The following is a 17,817-nucleotide window of genomic DNA, read 5'->3' on the forward strand; positions in this document are numbered from 1 at the left end:
TTTCTGTTGGTCTTTGACTTCTTATTTGACTGTGAGTGCAGCCGACTTCTTGAAAGAGATAGATTAGATAGATTAGATAGATTAGATCGATTAGATCGATTAGATAGATTAGATAGATGTTGAGTATCCCTTATCCAAAATACCTCCGGTCCGGAGGTATTTTGGATATCGGATTTTTCCGTATTTTGGAATAATTGCATACCATAAATGAGATATCATGGTGATGGGACCTAAATCTAAGCACAGAATGCATTTATGTTACATATACACCTTATACACACAGCCTGAAGGTCATTTTAGCCAATATTTTTTGTAACTTTGTGCACTAAACAAAGTGTTTCTATATTCACACAATTCATTTATGTTTCATATACACACAGCCTGAAGGTCATTTAATACAATATTTGTATGTATGTATGTATGTATGTATGTATGTATGTATGTATGTATGTATGTATGTATGTATGTATGTATATATATATATATATATATATATATATATATATATATATATATATATATATATATATATATATATATATATATATATTTTACTTGTTGTGAACTCCGGCACTCCTGAATTGGCCACCTGTATCTTGCTCCGGTGCCTTCCACCCAGGGGGGATACCCCAGTATCAACAAGCAACAAATGAGGCGGCACTCAGAGGCTAGTGAAAAAATCTCTATATTGGCAAAAAGGTTAACGTTTCGGGGACGTGCTCCCCTTCCTCAGAACAACTTGCAAATGTGACAAAAAACATTTAAATACACCTAACTTACCCCCAAAGCCTCCCACCAGCGGCGTCCTCCCTCGGCGTCCTCCCTTTGTCACATTTGCAAGTTGTTCTGAGGAAGGGGAGCACGTCCCCGAAACGGTAACCTTTTTGCCAATATAGAGATTTTTTTCACTAGCCCGAGTGCCGCCTCATTTGTTGCTTGTTGATACTGGGGTATCCCCCCTGGGTGGAAGGCACCGGAGCAAGATACAGGTGGCCAATTCAGGAGTGCCGGAGTTCACAACAAGGATATTCAGACCTCAGTGTGTCGTGCAGACACAGGGGTTTTCTCCAGGCACCCACCGGCTGTGTTTCTCCTCATTACCTCAGGAGTTTCCTGATCACCAGCACTTTATTGGAGCACCAGCACTTTTCATTGAACACATTTTTTGCACTGCCACTTTAGTGTGGTTTCACGGCATCAAGACCACCATGGCCTCTGAAGGAGGTGAGCACATGTCGTTTATGCTGCAATGTGATACCATGGACACTTTCAGTTTTTCTGATTTGGAGGCTGAATCTATACTACACAAGGAACCAGCATTCACGGACAAGATCTGTGCTAATGCAGATGATATGTACAGAGAATTATTTAAAATGAAAAAACGTGAACTTGATTATCTGTACCACAGCCGCTCCCTGTCAGATTACTACAGGGCAAAACAACTGCCAAGAGGATTCAGGGTCCACAATACCCCTACCATCGGGAGATATAATGCTAACTTTTGTAAAAAGTGGATTTCAGTATTGAACAAATGTTCCATGGATTTAATCCTTCTTGTCATTGAGGAATCCACTAGAGAATATAATGTTATTAAAGAAAAAATCTCTGATTTTGAAAATGAGCATCTGAAAACCCTTGCTGCTGATCAAGCTGATACGTGGTTGCTGAAATTATCCACTCAGTTGGAACAATACAAAGTGGAATTGTTAAAATTCAAACGGGAGAAATTAACCAAAGTACAGATGGACTATGCACAACATAGAGTGTACACCTGGCTAGGTGGTTCCAACCCCACCGACACACGGGGTAAGATATCAAGGTTTGCTAGACGTAAACCACGGGTTAATTTCCACAGTACTTCGGCTAGTGAATCTGATGACCAAAGCACTGCCAGCACTTCCACTCTACGTACCATCCCTTTAGGGATCAAGACCCGGGCAGGAGTTACGGGCAAAAGCGCAAGTACACACGAAGAGGGAGACAAAACCAAAAGGTAAAGGGGGAAAGAAACCCCCCAAGGGGGAAGAAACAATGATTTTCAATTTGTCATCTACCCCCCTCACACCGATTGAGGTAAAAGTCTTAAGTAAAGGACTCTCTTATGTCCCCACCAACCGACTTGATCCTTTTAAATGGAAGGTGGATACGTTTAAATTGAACCGTAAGCTTAAGATACAGGAATTTTTTGGTAAAGCAGCTTCTAAGAGTACCAAAGAGTCCTTACCTTCCCGCATACAAAAACTTGGCCCTAGTTCCAAGTTTGACCCCATTTCACACAATGCCTCATTGAAAACCTTCCACAGGTTGCTCGAAGCAGAAGGCAACAAAACAGATACTCACATATTCCATTCTAATTTATCAAAGGAAGAATACCAGGCATTAAAGTGTTTGGGGAATAGAAGAGACATCGTGATCCGTGGTGCGGATAAAGGTGGGGCCATCGTGGTACAAGATCTTCAGGTTTACAGAGAGGAGTGTTTAAGGCAATTGAGGGACTCAGAGACGTATTGTTTACTTGAGAGGGACCCCACAGAGGCCTATAAACAAGAATTGATCAAGCTGTTGGGTTCAGCAAAGGATAAGGGCATTATTGGACCTGTGATTCATGATAAGCTGCTAACTGAGCACCCCATCACCCCCATTCTATATACTATTCCCAAGGTGCACAAGGACGCCCAGAGACCCCCGGGCAGGCCCATTGTGTCAGCCCGCGGGTCCCTGTGCGAACCCTTGGCCATTTATTTGGACTCTTATTTGCAACCATGTGTGCAGCAGACTTTCACGCATTTGAAAGATTCCAGTATGTTACTAAAAAGATTTCTTACTGTGGACAGAGTCCCTGATGGCATGGTTTTGGCCACATTGGATGTGGCCAGTTTATACACCTGTATTCCCCATGATGCAGGGTTACAGGCTGTAAAAAGGCTATTGGTTGGGAATACCACATATGTTGGGCCTGATGTAGAATTTTTCCTTGACTTACTTGATTTTACACTATCACACAACTATTTCATGTTTGATGGTAAATTCTATAGACAACTGACTGGTTGTGCGATGGGGTCCTTAGTGGCCCCGTCTTACGCCAATACGTTTATGTGGGATGTGGAGCGTAGCTTGTTTTTTGAAAAGCCAGAAATTGCAGATCAGATATTCTTGTACTATAGATATATTGATGACCTGTTGGTCATGTGGAAGGGTACAGAGGGACAATTAGAAGATATCATCTTGTCCCACAATAGTTCATCTAGTCCTATTAAATTAACCATGACCATGAGTAGAGAAGAAATATGTTTTTTGGATATCCATATCAGAATACAGGCTGGTAAGATCAGCACCAAGCTTTATTCCAAACCAACTGATCGTAATACTCTCTTACGACACGACAGTTTTCATCCTGTCCCTACTAGAAAAGGTCTGCCCTACTCCCAGTTTCTAAGGGTGTGTAGGGTTAATAGCGAGAGTAACATAAGAGATAACCAGCTAGATGACATGGAAGAGAAATTCAAACAGAGAGGGTATCCTAGCAATTTGTTAGCCACGGCACGGAGGAAGGCCCTGCTTAAAGATAGATGTGATTTACTTAATCCTCGGACAGTACAGAAGGCCAACAATGCCATCACATGGGTCAATGAGTTCAATTCCGTCAGCACTAGGACCACCGGTGCAGCTAAAAAACTGTGGCCCATTGTGTCGTCTGACTTAGATCTCCCTAATTTACATAAAAAAAGAATAATGCCCAGCTATACGAGGGGGCGTAACATACGGGATTTTGTAGTCAGAACTGACATCACAAATTTCAAGTGTACACCCGCACATTTCCTTACCAGAAAGAATGGGTGTTATAAATGTCTTGGATGCACCACGTGCACGTTCATGTCACCTGGGGATTCCATCACGCACCCCTACTCAGGTAAAAGGTTCCCTATCAAGTGGCCCCTGACATGCAGCACTAAGTTTGTAGTGTATGTGATTATGTGCCCGTGTGGCACTTATTATGTTGGTAAGACCGAGTGCCAATTCAAAATTCGGATGGCACAACACAGGCAGGCAATACGCAATGCCTTGAATTCAGGGGTGGCAGAACAACCGATGCTTAGACATAGGATCATTGACCATGTCCCCGAGTCCAGTAGAGGAGGGGACAGGGGGAGAAAATTGATGCAACTTGAATCCAAGTGGATTTTCAAATTACAGACGCTCCGTCCGAAAGGACTGAATGACACACTGGGTCTTGTTCACTTTTTATGATGGGCATTAACCCTGCAGTATACGATTCCGCTCATACCTGAGTGAGGACACAGTAGTGTAGTTTATATACATGTTCAATGATGACGTTTAGTAGGGTCACGCCTAGATACATGATAGATGTCCTTGTCTAGCACTGCAGCAAAAAATTCCACAGTTAAACTTTTATGAAAGAATTAAAAAAAAAAAAAAAATTTTTTTTTAAAGAAACTTAGTCATGATTTTTTGTTAAATCACATTATGACAGAGCACACCTGCTATGGAGGTTTGTGTTGAGTGCACTGTTTATGCACATTATTCTGCAACACTTGTAGGTTATTTAGGGCATGGTGTCCGTTGGTTACCCTGTCCGAGAAAGATTGTTTACATATTTATATTATTCACATTGTTTATGTTGCACATTTTATCAAATTGAACACATTTATTCAGACATCTAGTGTTTGCAATGCTGTGTATGTTTTATCATGGTTTTTATGTGTGATTGTATGATATATTTTTGTGTGTCTATAAAGTTTCTTTGTTTGTTTATTTTCAGCGTCTCCTTGACAACAGAGCCGGGTCCCGGGACGTCACATCCACCCGACGTCTTGGCAGGGTGTGAGAACGCGGGAGCTAAGCGCAAGTCAGGCTATGTGTTGCCATGACTACCGCTCGGAGCTCCGTCGCGTCATCACCCCTCCGCCGCCGGAAGCCGGAAATGACAGACTGGAGCCGCGGGCGACGTGCCGAGGGAGGACGCCGCTGGTGGGAGGCTTTGGGGGTAAGTTAGGTGTATTTAAATGTTTTTTGTCACATTTGCAAGTTGTTCTGAGGAAGGGGAGCACGTCCCCGAAACGTTAACCTTTTTGCCAATATAGTGATTTTTTCACTAGCCTCTGAGTGCCGCCTCATTTGTTGCATATATATATATATATATATATATATATATATATACACACATACACACACACACATACATACACATATACATACACACATACAAAATACGGCCAAACACTGCAAAACACTAATCCATGCACTCATTATCTCCCGCATTCTTTATTGCTATAGTCTCCTTTCTGGTCTTCCCAAGAAATAACTCTTACCACTACAATCCGTTCTGAATGCAGCTGCGAGGCTAATCCTTTTAGCAAAACATTCGTCGTCTGCAGATATGCTCTGTCAATTACTCCATTGGTTGCCCATATTCTACCATATTCAATATTAAATACTTCTATTCACATATAAAGCTATTGGAATACAATATCCCGGCCGTCAGGGTGGCGGCAGTCACATGACTGACTGCGGCATCCCAACATTAAAGATCACAACATCGGAGGGGGTAGTTATTTTATTTTTATTTATTTTTTAAGTGTGCCCTTAGCACTTTCCACGAGTTGAGTTTAGAAGCAGTCAAAACACGGAACCTGACTCGCATAAAAAATATTTTTGTTTTTGTTGCCAGTATATAAATTTACACTTAAGGTGGGTACACACTGGGCGATTCGCTCCGTGAGCGATCTCATCTAGTGTTTTCCCTACCCTCCCGGGCGGCTAACCTAGTGCATACACAATGTACGACATTGTTAGCGATATCGTACAGTGACGTCACGCTAAGGTCGGCCCATACGTGCAGTTTTGGACAGTATGTCCAAATTGAGCTGCTGCAGCCGGAGGCAAGAACGATGCACAGGTCGGCGCATCGTTCATTGGTCGTAGCATACACACTGGGTGATATATTAAACAATATCGCTCAGAAGGTTGAAAATGAGCGATATCATCTAAAATATCGCCTAGTGTATGTACCTTAAGAAAACAGCACTCTGAGTACAAAACAAAGCAAAATAATAAACCAGATGCTTTCATTGTAATTAATTAAACTGAACATATCATTTGGATATTTACAAAAAATACAGCTAAAGGAACTGCAAATATATAAAAACCATACTAATATCAACAGCATTACTATTAATTAAAAAAAGGATTAGTTTAATTTGTGCTATGTAAGACAATAGTAACTAACCATCTAGAATTTAATATGACACTGTGCTCAAGGAAGAGAACCAAAATAAACTGTAGTTAATAAAATCTAATTAAAGCAAAACAATAAAGGGTGGATTTACAATTGAAGATTCCTTGAATGACACATACCAATTACTAAGTAAATGTGTCACAAATTACTATTATTTGGATTGACAGGTTTAAAGAGAACAAATAAATGTGGATATAAGAACATATTTGCTCCCAGACGGGAAGGGTAGTAGGTTTGTTTAAATATATACTTGTAAACGAAGATTGCGATAGACTTTCAATAAAAAATTTCAATGTAAATGTAAACGCTTTTTGCAGGCAATAAAGTCATTTGAGCAACTGAACCTTAGTACACGATCAGTGCGATTTTTTGCTTTGCAACCTTTCATGTCTCTTCCCTTTTGTGGTAGCAGAGTGCAACCTTACAAAAAAAAAAAAAAAAAAAAAAAGTACATATACAACAGACACAGGATTCCAAAGCACTTAAGTGTCATAGATATCTATGCACCCAATATATAATACTGGTGTAAATCGGGAAGTCAGTATATATCTGAAGAATATGGAACTGCTGAAAGCCACACCTTTCCTCTTGGAAGTCAATTGGGACAGCTACTTGGAATAAATTATTTTCTTTTAAAGAACAAACTTATTTGTTTAACCTTTATATACAGTATGTTTTATTATATTGTTCATATTCAGAATTACTGTTATTTATGTTTTATAATAAAGAGACCACAGAGATAAACAGCGCTATCTTTCCATTTCTACTTGTTAATATTCTAAGGACTACTATAATTCCTCCTTTGCAAGTAGATTATTATGCCCCTGCCTCTATTATCTGCCTATATCAAATTCATTTTATACTCAAATTTTATTATAACACTAAAGCTTTTTTTTTTTTTTTTTTTTTACCAACAACAGTTTAAAATGCACAAATTTACCTATAAAAAACATACAGTATGTTATTACAGCGAGTTCAAAAAGTCCCTCTATAGTGATAATGTACCAAGTAATATGGCAAAATTATTTTTAAGCAGTTTATTCGGGGTCTCTGGAAGCTCCTTGCTGCGTGGTCCCACTCTGATTGCCACTGGCTAGATCCCTCTCCAGCCTCTCACAGATGCAGAGAAGAATTACAGCCAGAGACAGCGCTCACTGCAGAGGGACTTTTTAAACTCTCTGGGATTATCCACTTTACAGATATCCAGAGCCGACCATAGGCAAACTAGGCAGTTGCCTAGGGCATTTGATATGCCTAGGAGCATCAGCAGCTTATGCTGATTAAAATGATATGTGTCATGCCTATATTCTGTGTGTAGCATTTCTTATGCAGATACAGCCACAGTCTCACACAATATATAGGCATGCCGCATATCATTTTAATCAGCAGAATCTGCTTGTGCATCCTAGCCACATAGCAATGTAAATAAGATGCATTTTCATAAAGAAAAGGTGCCTGATGTTAGCATTGAGGCAAGATTTATGAGGACACATCTGTATCCAAGCAGAGGCACAGTGTTAGTGGCAGTGTGAGTGCTGTGTGCATGTGAGTGAGTTGGTTGTGCAGTAGTGTTCGGAATATGTGTAAGGAGCATTATGTGTGTCATGTAAAAATGCATTAATAATGTGCAACATATATGTAAGGGGAGGGCATTAATAATGTGCGGCATATGTGTAACAGGGTACTACTGTATGTGTGTCATTATGTGTATAGGGGCACTAATAATGTGCAACAAATGTGTAGGGGGCACTGTGTGTCATTAAATGTATAAGGGCATTAATAAAGTGCGGCATATATGCAAGGGACATTATGCGTAAAAGGGCATTAATAAAGGTTGTCATAATGTGTAAGGCGCATTATGTTTATAAGGACATTAATAATATGTAAGGGGCATTACTGTGTGGAATTATGTGTATAAATGCATTACTAATGTGTGGCATTATGTGTATAAGGTGCTCTACAATGTGGCGTTGCATATAGAAAGGGCACTACTGTGTCGTCTAATATGAATAAAGAGCAATTCAGTGTGATGTAATGTGAATAAGGAGCAATTCAGTGTGATGTAATGTGAATAAGGGTCTTTACTGTGAGGAGTAATGTTTATAAGCTAAAGTAATACTACTGTGGGATGTAATATGAATTAATGACGCTATCGCATGATCATGGGGTTACTATTGTGTGGCCATGCCCCTTGCCAGCAAAAACACACCGCTTTTTGGGCTGTGCGCCAAATGTGCGAACTGTTCCTATTTAAAATATAGGAGGTACAAACACCAACATGAGGACTGCTATGGGTGATGGTGCTGGGAAAGAGGTGCAAGGTCAGAGGCGGAACCAGCGGTGGTGCTAGGGGGAACCAGCCAAAATCTTGCCTAGGGCATCACTTTGGTTAGGGCCGGCTCTGCAGATATCACCCTCTTTACAATAAAGACTTTGACACTTTTTAGTCTTGTTTCAAACTAAAAGTACCAATATTAATAAAGGATCAGGGTAAACGCCAACTAATTTATATTTACCAAGAACAGTTCATAGGAGCTCCTTATTAGCACAAGCAGACATCTAGGTAAATATTATAGAAAAAAGCAAGCGTTTCGTGTTAGAACAAAGGCACATTCCTCCATGCAATATGATGTACATCAGATAATAAAAAGCTCATATGAACTGTTCTTGGAAAAAATGTAATTTGTTGTTGTGTAGCTCGTCCTTTATTTATACTGGTCAGTATGAAGGTGTCAGGAGACATTGACTGACAAGAGCACCACCTCTACACAAAGGAGATTCACTACTATGCCACATTAAACTAAAAATGCAACAAAAGACACCAAACTATATGATAAAACTCATAATAACTCACCATTCTGACAATTAACCAATGAAGAGCCAAAAGCATTTCCATTAAATAACGAAGCATGACCCCAATGTTCTTTCTGGAACAGAAAAACAATGATTATATTTATACTAGAAGGGGATCATGCATGCAGCACGTATGCAACATTTGCTTCATGCAGTTTGAGTTAATGAGCAGCTGTGGGAATAAATAAAAAGAACTACAATGTTGTCATTGGGCTATTTTACCATCACAATAGCTGTACAAATATATCACGTGGAACAGTAGCACTTTGATAAAGTTTGTTCAAAAGCTAAACTTTGATTTGTTTCAATATACAATCCTAAATTCCACATTTTGACAAGTGAACAAAATCCTATAAATATGTACATTTGATATGTACTTTTAGGGTAGGAAAATACATTCAATAGGTGTGCTAATGTGACTGCTATTTATTTAAGATGGGGCTGTTTGGGTTCAAAAAAGCCTACCTCATAAATGCAAAAGCTATTACTTTAGTGTCATATTTGTGGTAGAGAAAATGCCTTGTTTTTATACATGGATGCTATTGATCTAATTGCATAAAATAACTAGGGAAGATGTATTCAATGGCACTTCTACAGCATATCAAGCTGGCCTAAACTTGTCCTGGTTAACCCAAATAAGTGATAATGGGACAGATTCAATTATTTTACCCCGTAGCTACCACTAGGGGGTGCAAAACGGAGCAATTCAATTGATACTCCGTTTAGACACCTGACAGCAGCTGGGGATAACATTTATTCTTGCACCGCCTGAGGTGCGAGGAGAAATGTGCACTAAGTCAGCACTTCCGGCGTCATAACTTAGCAGGACTTTAGACTGGTTTAGCCGTTTTCCGCGGCTAAACCCTGTCTGTTTGGACGCGACATGCACGATATGCATGGGTGCCCAAACATCAATTTGGGTGGGGTGTGCTCAAACTGAAAATATGATTTTGATAACCTACCGGTAAATCCTTTTCTCCTAGTCCGTAGAGGATGCTGGGGATGACATCAAGACCATGGGGTATAGACGGGATCCGCAGGAGACATGGGCACTCTAAAGACTTTTCATTGGGTGTGAACTGGTTCCTCCCTCTATGCCCCTCCTCCAGACCTCAGTTGTAGGAACTGTGCCCAGGGAGACTGACATTTCGAGGAAAGGAATTACTTAACTAGTGGTGAGATATCTGCCAACTCACTCCCTCAACCATGCCGCGCACATGGCATTCAACGTAACACACGCCAACAGGCATGAACCAATTGCAGCAACATGCTGAAACCAAGAAAACACAACTTGTGTAACTCTAATAACTAAACTGCAGGTAAAGTACGCACTGTGACGGGCGCCCAGCATCCTCTATGGACTAGGAGAATAGGATTTACCGGTAGGATATCAAAATCCTATTTTCTCATACATCATAGAGGATGCTGGGGAAGACATCAAGAGCATGGGGTCTATACCAAAGCTCCAGTACGGGCGGGAGAGTGCGGATAACCCTGAAGCACCGATTGACCAAACTTGAGGTCCTCATCGCCCAAAGGTGTCAAACTTGTAGAACTTAGCAAATGTGTTTGACCCTGACCAAGTAGCTGCTCGGCAAAGTTGTAATGCCGAGACCCCCCGGGCAGCCGCCCAGGATGAGCCCACCTTCCTAGTGGAGTGGGCCTTTACCGACGTCGGTAACGGAAATCCAGCCGTAGTATGAGCTTGCTGAATCGTATTTCTAATCCAACGTGCAATAATCTGCTTGGAAGCAGGACAGCCAATCTTATTGTGATCATACAGGACAAATAGAGTCTCTGTTTTCCGTATACGAGCCGTTCTAGCAACATAGATTTTCAAAGCTCTAAACACATCTAGAGATTTTGAATCAGTGAATGTGTCAGTAATTACTGGCACAACAATAGGTTGGTTTATGTGGAAAGATGAAACCACCTACGGAAGAAAATGTTGAGGAGTCCTCAACTCTGCCCTATCTTCATGGAAGATCAGGTAAGGGCTCTTGTGAGACAAGGCCCCCAATTCAGACACCCGCCTTGCGGATGTCAAAGCCAAAAGCATCACCACTTTCCAAGTGAGAAATTTCAACTCTATCTTTTGTAGAGGCTCAAACCAATCCGATTGAAGGAACTGTAATACCACGTTAAGGTCCCATGGTGCCACTGGAGGCACGAATGGAGGCTGGATGTGCAGAACCCCTTTCATAAAGGTCTGAACCTCTGGAAGAGAGGCCAATTGTTTCTGGAAGAACACTGACAAGGCCGAAATCTGGACCTTGATTGATGCCAATCAGAGGCCCGTCTCCACACCATCCTGCAAAAAATGGAGAAAAAGTCCTAAATTAAACTCTTCCGTAGGAGCTTTCTTGGATTCACACCAAGATACATATTTTCTCCAAATACGGTGTTAATGTTTCAACGTTACTCCTTTTCTGGCCTGAATAAGGGTGGGGATGACCTCCTCGGGAATACCCTTCCTGGCTAGGATACAGCGCTCAACAGCCATGCCATCAAACGTATCCGCGGTAAGTCTTGGTACACACACGGCCCCTGCTGCAGCAAGTCCTTGCGAGGAGGAAGAGGCCGAGGATCTCCTATGAGTAACTGCTGAAAATCTGGGTACCAAGCCCTCCTTGGCCAGTCTGGGGCAATGAAAATTGCTCGAACCCTTGTTTTTCTTATGATCCTGAGTACTTTTGGGATCAGCGGAAGTGGAGGGAAAACATACACTGACGGAAACACCCACTGGGTCACCAGTGCATCCACTGCTACTGCTTGAGGGTCTCTCGACTTGGAACAGTATCTCTGAAGCTTCTTTTTGAGACGAGACGCCATCATGTCTATTTGAGGAACTCCCCAAAGACTTGTCACCTCTGCGAGACTTCTTGGTGGAGGCCCCACTCTCCTGGATGGAGATCGTGTCTGCTGAGGAAGTCTGCTTCCCAGTTGTCTACTCCCGGAATGAATATTGCCGACAGAGCTTGTAGATGTTTTTCTACCCAGGACGGTCTTGAACATGTACCGCATGTTGAAGGCCGTTGTAAATGGCTCTTAGCTCCAGAACGTTTATGTGAAGGCAGGCTTCCTGTTGTGACCAACGTCCCTGGAAGTTTTCTCCCTGAGAGACTGCTCCCCATCCTCGGAGACTTGCGTCCGTGGTTACCAGGACCCAGTCCTGAATCCCGAACCTGCGTCCCTCTAGTAGGTGAGAGCTGTGTAACCACCACAGGAGCGAAATCCTGTGTTTTTTACGACAGGATCTTTCTGTGCATGTGTAGGTGTGACCCCGACCACTTGTCCAACAGGTCCCACTGGAATACTCTGGCATGGAACCTGCCAAACTGTACGGCCTTGTAGGCCGCCACCATCTTCCCCAACAATCTAATGCACTGATGGATTGACACACTTGATGGTTTCAATATATGTTTTACCATTTTCTGGATTTCCAAAGCCTTTTCCAGCGGAAGAAATACTCTGTACTTGTGTGTCCAGAATCATCCCGAGGAAAGACGACCTTGTCGTCGGTTCCAACTGTGACTTTGGGTAATTTATGATCCACCCGTGTTGTTGGAGTATTGACAGAGAGTGATATGTTTCGTAACTACTGCTCCCTGGATCTCGCCTTCATCAGGAGTTCGTCCAGATAAGGAATTATATTGACTCCTTTCTGACGAAGGAGAACCATCATCTCCGCCATCACCTTGGTGAATACCCTCGGCGCCGTGGAAAGACCGAAAGTTAACATCTGAAATTGGTAATGGCAATCCTGAACTGCGAATCTCAGATAAATCTGGTGGAGGAGGATAAATGGGAACATGCAGGTAAGCATCCTTTATGTCCACCGACACCAAGTAGTCCCCCTCCTCCAGACTGGCAATCACTGACCGAAGTGATTCCATCTTGAACTTGAACCTTTTTAGGCAACAATTCAGATCCTTTAGATTTAGGATCGGTCTGACCGAGCCATCCGGCTTCGGAACAACAAATAGGCTTGAATAAAAACCCCTCCCTTGTTGTGACAACGGTACCAGAACTATGACCTGGTCTTGACATAATTTTTGTATTGCCGCTGTTACTGCTTCTCTTTCTGATGGAGAAACTGGCAAGGTCAATTTGAAAAATCGGCATGGGGGAACGTCTTGAAACTCTAGCTTGTACCCCTGGGATACTATTTGCAACATCCAGGGATCTAGGCCAGACAGAATCCAATCCTGGATGAAGAGTCTGAGACGTGCCCCCACCCGAGCGGCCTCCCGCAAGGGAGCTCCAGCGTCATGCTGGGGATTTGGCAGAAGTAGGGGTAGACTTCTGCTCTTGGGAACCTGGAGCCGCTGTGGGCTTCTTTTCCCTTCCCCTTCCTGCAAAGAAGGGGGAACCACTCGTCTTTTTGTATTTATTGGGCCGAAAGGACTGCATTTGTGGGTGATAGGTCTTTTTTGCCCGTGCAGGCGCAGAGGGCAAAAATGTCGACTTACCTGCGGTAGCCGCCGAGACTAACGCATCCAGGCCATCGCCAAATAAGGCTTCACCTTTATATGGGAGAGCCTCCATGTTTCTTTTGGAATCTGCATCCGCGTTCCACTGGTGAATCCACAATGCCTGCCTAGCCGATACTGCCATGGTAGCGGCCTGTGAACTCAAGAGTCCAATAACCTTCATTGCTTTCAGCATGTAGGCAGCAGCGTCCTTGATATTCCCTAACTTAAGGAGTATCTCATCTTTATCAATCGTGTCAATTAAAGATGACACGCTTTCTGACCATTTTTCAATAGCGCGACTCACCCATGCGCAGGCAATAGTGGGCCTAATCAGTGTACCATTGGTAACATAAATGGATTTCAATGTCGTTTCCATTTTGCGGTCGGCCGGCTCTTTAAGAGAAGCCGTGCCAGGAGCAGGGAGAATTACCTTCTTTGTCAACCTGGAAAGTGCACTGTCTAACACAGGGGGTGACACCCACTTTTCCTGTCAGCCGGGAAAGGGTAAGCTATGTGAATCCTTTTGGGAATACGAAATCTTTTATCAGGATTCACCCACATCCCTTCAAACAGAGCATTTAGTTCGTGTGAAGGGGGGGACGTGACTTTGGACTTCTTTTCCTTACATAAATACGCCTTCTCCTGAGGTACAGGATCCTGAAAAATCACATCTTCCACAGATTTTCTCCAGCATGCAGCCTTAGATTCAGACTTATCTAATCTACGGTTAATCAGATGCATACCGTCACGTAACTCTTTCACCCATGTAGGCTCTTGGTGTGCCGGCAGCGCCACCACATTACAACTCTGTGTCCCTAAATTGGCTTCCTTCGGGGAGGAACTCCCTGCCTCAGACATGCCTCACACGTGTACAGCACACCAACAGACACACTGGGACTTCTTTTGGGGACAGACCCACAGTAAAATCTGTCAGAGGAACACAGGATAGGAGCAGCCAGTTCACAATCCCAGCGCCAGTATTTCCTGTGAACACAGTATGTCTACAGCCTAACAGCGCTTTTTAAATAGTAATCTACACCATCAAATGCACCACAATCGCTTTGTGCCCCCCCCCTTAATAGCACCCTGTACTTGTCAGAAGTGGAGGAGAGGACCTGTGTCTTCTCTGCAGCCTGAGGAGAGAGAGAAAATGGCGCTGAGTAGTGTGCTGGCTGCCTGAGGAAGAAGATCCGCTCCTGCAATGGCGCGTCCTTACACTCATATAAACACTGTAATATTTATACTAGCGGGAGTAGGGCTGTGCCAGCTGCAACTTATGCCCCCTTTTAGCCAGTTTGACGTATTTTTCTTACTGCCAAGGGCCTCCCCCCCCCCGCACCCTATAGTGTCTGTGTGTGTGGGCAGCAATGGCGCGCTGCGCTCCCGCCAGCCTCGCCGCACCTCAGCCGTCACTTACTTGATAGAAGATCATTCTTCTTATACTCACCTGTCTTCTGACTTCTGGCTCTGTGAGGGGGGTGACGGCGTGCTGTGGGAGTGAGCATCTAGACACGGCTAGCGTTCAGTTCCCTTCAGGAGCTAATGGTGTCCTGTCAGCCAGAAGCAGAGCCATGAAACTCTGAGGAAGTTGGTTCTACTTCTGCCCCCTCAGTCCCACGAAGCAGGGAGTCTGATGCCAGCAGATCTCCCTGAAAATAAAAACCCTAACATAAGTCTTTTCAGAGAAACTCAGTAGAGCTCCTCAGAGTGCATCCAGTCGACCTGGGCACATTTCTAAAACTGAGGTCTGGAGGAGGGGCATAGAGGGAGGAGCCAGTTCACACCCAATGAAAAGTCCATGTCTCCTGCGGATCTCGTCTATACCCCATGGTCTTGATGTCGTCCCCATCATCCTCTAGGACGTATGAGAAATCTAAATAGCAGTGTAAAAATAAAGCAGCCAGTATTTACCCTGCACAGAAACAAAATAACCCACCCAAATCTAACTCTCTCTGCACATGTTGCAGATGTAACACCTACAGTACACATGGTTTTGCCCATTAGAGGAAGATTTTGCTTTTGCAATCAACGTTGACATATCTCTAGTGCACATGCACCATTTTCCCAAAAATCAATGGGAAGATGACACCAGCCAAGGAGGAGGGACCTGCTTCCTGCGAGCAAGGTAGGAAGCAGGTGCCCTCCTGCATTAGAATGGCAAGCAAGGATGCAAATAGGGGTTGTGGACTCGCACCACTTTTTAAGCCACACCCCTCAAATTCATTACCAGGGTCCTGCATGGCTCTCTACGGCCCTAATTTTGTCACATCAGTAATGTGAATATAATTATAATTTTGAGAAAAAGTCTCTGGCGGGATACTTGGAGCAGCTAAATGGCATAATATCATCCCAGTATCATACCAGTATCATGCTAGCAGCAGCTTATACAAAGAAGCAGACAGTCACATAATCTGATTCAGTATGAATTATCGTCGTCCGGGATGTCGGCCGTCACTATACAGACAGCGGCATCCTGGCCACCAGTATGCTGGCAAAGGAGCGAGTGCTAGAAAGCCCCTTGTGGGCTCACTGCCCTCGCCACAGGTTACAGTCTCCCTCTAATGGTGTCGTGGACACCCACAGAGGGAGAATAGCCTGTGGAGCTGGTATTCCGGCGGCGGCATTTCATCGCTAGTCTGGATTCCGCAGTCAGCATTGTGACAGCTGGAAACCAGACAAGCGGTATTTTAACCACTTCCAGTTCACACGTAATCTACTACTCATTCAGATATCTGCATTTATCCGTTCATCCACATTATGCACCTGATTCAGTAAGGATTGCAAATTCTGCTAAATAGCAGAATTTGCAATATTTTTGATCGCATGCTGGGGGCCGCCCATCCCAGGGCAAGGCTGACCAGCATGCTAACCGCCGCACTGCCCCCTTGAGTAAGCTGAAATTGCGGTCACACCGGTGGGCGTCCATAAAACAATTGAACTGAGCCCTTTGTATTTTAATATTGGTGGTGTACTATTGAAATTAGATGTCACAAACTTTATCACACCACAATATTTTATTGAAAGTCGTCAAAAGAAAATCACCACAATTTTACAAAATAAATAAAACACATAATCAAACAAGTATTATAGCGTCTGTACAATTATCTAAATTGATTGTTACCCCCTGACGAGGAGGAGGAGGAGGAGTAGTAGTTATAGTAATTTATTGCTCCAAATATTATGGGGGGAATTCAATTATTTTCTATGTGGCGCTAATTAATTGGTGCCCAATTGGAGTAACTCAATTGCCTTTGGGCACCCATTGTCGCATCTAAAAATAAACGTTTAGTCGTGTAAAGCGACTAAACCCACCTAAAGTCCTGGTTAGGGTGCCCAAACCAAGGCCTTTTCACACATTTCTGCTGCCACCTGAGAAAACAGCGAGAAGACATGGGTCGACCTACAGCATTCGCGCCCGAATGGAGCAACAATTGAATTGATGTCAGGCGCCCTATAATTAGTGCCATGATTATAACAACGGAATTCTCTTTAAGCAGCTGAAAAAAAATTCAAAATAAAAAAATAAAAAGTCTTTTACAATTGTTATCTGATACTTGTGTTCCCTATCCATATGATAAAACATCCCCTGATAATGGTGATTGGAAGTAGGTAAAAGTTCTCACCAAATATAGTATTAGAAATGTTAATCGGTACCTGAAATCAGATAGGAGATCGCTGTGGCAAAGTGGAATATTAAAAGAAACGCCAGCATGATCTTATTGCATAGTAATCAGGACATAGGGAGATAAAGACAAAGATTACATTTACAATTAGCTATAGTACACTAGTCACTGAATGCCTTTCTGCCATTTCATCCTGGATGACATCTCGCCACCTCAAACTGAATATTTCAAAGACAGAGTTAATTATATTTCCACCGGCCAATAGTAGGTACCAACCTGATATCTCTATCACTGTTGAAAACTCGACTATCTACCCTACCCCACAAGCTCGCTGCCTAGGTGTCATCCTTGACTCTGGTCTGTCCTTTGTTCCCCACATTCAATCTGTCTCAAGATCATGTTACATGCATCTAAAAAACATATCCAAAATACGACCATACCTTACACAAGACACTGCTAAAACTCTAATCCACGCTCTCATTATCTCCCGCATTAATTATTGCAATAGTCTCCTAACTGGTCTTCCCAAAACGAGACTCTCACCACTACAATCCATTCTGAATGCAGCGGCGAGGCTTATCTTCCTCGCTAGACGTTCATCGTCTGCAGA

At 43.0% G+C, this 17,817-nt stretch overlaps 1 protein-coding gene across 5 annotated transcripts in view; it reads right to left on the bottom strand.

The window, feature by feature from the left end:
• The window catches only part of CNST (consortin, connexin sorting protein), a 451,308-nt gene that overhangs the window by 358,336 nt on the left and 75,155 nt on the right, over positions 1-17,817 (bottom strand). For 3 of the 5 annotated variants that reach the window (XM_063917788.1, XM_063917790.1, XM_063917789.1), the window contains exon 2: positions 9,111-9,183. The exons of 1 other annotated variant lie outside the window; for it this stretch is intronic. The gene's annotated coding sequence lies outside the window, so the exon portion shown is untranslated. Of the gene's footprint in view, positions 1-6,600; positions 6,621-9,110; positions 9,184-17,817 lie in introns of those variants that run through there. One more of the 5 variants, XM_063917792.1, reaches the window with a different exon arrangement.

The sequence above is a fragment of the Pseudophryne corroboree genome, chromosome 4 (assembly GCF_028390025.1).
Source record: "Pseudophryne corroboree isolate aPseCor3 chromosome 4, aPseCor3.hap2, whole genome shotgun sequence".
NCBI classification, from domain to species: Eukaryota; Metazoa; Chordata; class Amphibia; order Anura; family Myobatrachidae; genus Pseudophryne; species Pseudophryne corroboree.